At 39.4% G+C, this 2893-nt stretch overlaps 2 long non-coding RNA genes across 2 annotated transcripts in view; one reads left to right on the top strand and one right to left on the bottom strand.

The window, feature by feature from the left end:
* The window catches only part of LOC116185691, a 23279-nt gene extending 20787 nt beyond the window's left edge, over positions 1-2492 (top strand). Inside the window, exon 3 of the long non-coding RNA XR_004150563.1 lies at positions 2482-2492. This is a non-coding gene — a long non-coding RNA (uncharacterized LOC116185691). The remainder of the gene's footprint in view (positions 1-2481) is intronic.
* LOC102676559 overlaps positions 1-2893 on the bottom strand; it is a 19995-nt gene that overhangs the window by 8305 nt on the left and 8797 nt on the right. The window lies entirely within an intron of this gene.

Here is a 2893-nt window from a genome sequence, read left to right as displayed (position 1 = left end):
TATATATATATATATACATATACATCCACGATACACCGATTAAAGGTCTCGAAAAAACAACAGGGATGAAAGTGTTTCAGATGTTTTGTTTATTGGATCGGAAGAAAGGGGTTGATTAGGGTTGCGCAGGCGATTTAGGGATGAGTGAAATTTCGAATTGGCTCGAGTTGAACGAATAATCGGCCGTACAGGTCAATCAGGAGGAAATAGGGGCAAACAACGTTTGTTTGTCTTCGTTAATTTCCATGCCTGGTGAATTTTAAAAATTGCGCAAGGAATTCTAACTTACGAGGCACGATAAATTGCCCTCCTATCCCTCCCACTCTCTCTCTCTCTCCCCTTCCTTGTGAGCATGAAAAAAAAAAAAAGGAAAAAAATAAGGACGAAATTATCGCGGCGGAATCGATGAAAACGAGAGCAAATTTGCAGACTATATCGTCAAACTTGTCACGTAGTGTCGTAATTATGGGCGTGACCCGTGCCTCGATCCGATCGAACCAATCTTTGGGATGATTGATTTAATAGGTGGAGATATGGGCAGAGGCGGTGGAAGGTGTAGTAACCTAATGCGGAATACTAATGTCCGTTGATAACAGCGATTAAGAAGGGCCATCGAAAGGTCGTTCGAAAATTTAACTATGTTTCGATATAAAAGAGGAGAACCAAATTCTCCGGAGAGGTTGGAAATTCTCGAAGAGATTTCTTACATAAAACTTTAATATTCCCTTCATTGAAATTTCACGTCGTTTCACGTTAGAATGACGCAGGTATCTTGAATAAGGTATTTGAAGAATAAGCATAATTCGAGTCCATTTTCTTACGTTTCTGCTAAACGGTCTTTTCGAGAGAGGAAAGAAGAGAAAGAGAGCATTTGCTTAACTCATTTTGTAAGGCGATTTCGAGCCGAGCAGTCCGTTCTGCAAAGAGTTGAGCAAACGTTGCGCTCTGAAGCAAGATGAAACGGAACTTGTGGTTCCGCGCAAAAAACACGGCCGTTCCTTTTTATTTCTCGAATCTGCCGCTGATTCATTCTATATTCGAGAAGAACTTGGCACGATTTAACGAATGTGTTGTCAGCTCCTCGTTCACGATTGCCGTCCTATTCGTTCGTGTTGGTGCGTAATTGTGTGTCAAGTACAAGTCAACTTGTGGAAACTAAGGTGACGTAAGTTTGCTTGAAAAATACGAGGAAGGAAAAGTTGTGAAAAGCATACGGTACTTCTTCTCTTCCGTGATAAATATTGGATCATTTTTAAAAAAGTTTTCGCGATTTTAGAATTGTTCGCCTCGAACGAGAATAATTTTATTTCGAAATGTAATTTTTCTGCTTTAAAACGTATTATTAACTGTATTATAAATTATCGTTGGATTTTACTTCGAATCGTCTCTCTCGATCCCTTCAAACGATTTTTAAAGATCATCTTGATTCGATTCTTGATTAATTTTCAATTAACTTCTTATTTTTACGTTAAAAACGATCCTAAAAACTTCGAACGATCAATATCATTTTCGATCATTCTTGATCTGAAAAAAAAAAATTAAATAAAGGAATTAAAAGAGTTTGCCATTTACTTGAAAGATTAGTTACTGCAACAATATTGTTCTACGCGACAATGTTACTTGTAAATCCCTCAATTTCAAGCGGAGCAGATCTAATTCGAAGTTAATCTTTGCGAAAGCTGTGCTATTATAAGACGTTCAAGGGTGGGCGGTTTAACGCAAACACAAACTACGATCCCGGGCTATCCCTTCAATGTCTTTACAACAAACAGAATAATCCAGTGTGGATAGGCAGCTGTTCCTGTTTTTTTTAAAGATTCTCCCGGAATCTACAATAAAATACGACCGCCACGTGGCAAAAGAAATTCGATTCTGCGCGCGGGAACAGCTTTCCTCTTTGAGCCGACGCCTGTGAAAAGATTTATGAAGGCTGGGCGTAAAAAAAAAAAACAAGTAAGACGACTCTTACTTTCCTTCTTTCCATCTTCTCCACCTTGACATCTCCCAACAAACTTATCGTTTCTTCTCAGGCGAAACTCTCGTTTTCGATCCTGAAATTCGTGAATGATTAAGAATAGAATGAAATGATATAATATAACTGATAACACGATGCCCACCTTTCACGAGTTGCTTTTTCTTTAATCGTTCCACGCTCTCAAAGAATCTGAAAAAGAGATACGTATTAAAATCTTCGTTTAGGGAAGCAATGATTTTAAATAATTTTAAAAATCCTCTGGAAGAATTATATCGTTCTACCCTCTCCGTCCAATCTTACCAGAGAGACATATCCCAATAATCCTCTGGATGTTTCCGACAATCCACCAACTATCCATGTCCCGGAATCATCGGAATTTTACCGTAAGGATATTTTCTTTGTTCACCAATTACGATCGACGTAATTCCATCCGGATTAATCCGAATTATTTTGATCGAGCGCTTCCGCCTACGATCTTCTCGAGCGTTTAGTTATCCAAGCTCGAGAGATTGTCGAATAATTACTGGCCTATAACTCGGTTTGACGAACAACCGACGTAGCATTTACATTCCACACTGTTTAGACAGTGGTGGCTCGCCCATATAATTTCATCCGGGCACCTGAGAAGCCGGCCTCTCCTCAGACGCGGTACACGGATTTCTCGGGATTGATATATGTGTACGGGTGTCGAACCCTTTCATTTCGAATCGACCCGGCCTATTAAGATTTGCGCAACAAAGTGAAGAAATTAAACGAGTCCCCTTAAACGGGTACAATTATGCAATTAGACGGAATACTATATTTCGCCGGTGACTAATCATAACTATAAGAATAACTGCTCGACCACGAAATGATCTCGAAACTCTTNNNACCTTTGTCGCTCCAAGATTACGGGGTTCCTAGGCTTTTTCTCTTTCT

This window comes from Apis dorsata, unplaced genomic scaffold, assembly GCF_000469605.1.
Source record: "Apis dorsata unplaced genomic scaffold, Apis dorsata 1.3 scaffold_254, whole genome shotgun sequence".
NCBI classification, from domain to species: domain Eukaryota; kingdom Metazoa; phylum Arthropoda; class Insecta; order Hymenoptera; family Apidae; genus Apis; species Apis dorsata.
This window is presented reverse-complemented; position numbering and strand designations above follow the sequence as displayed.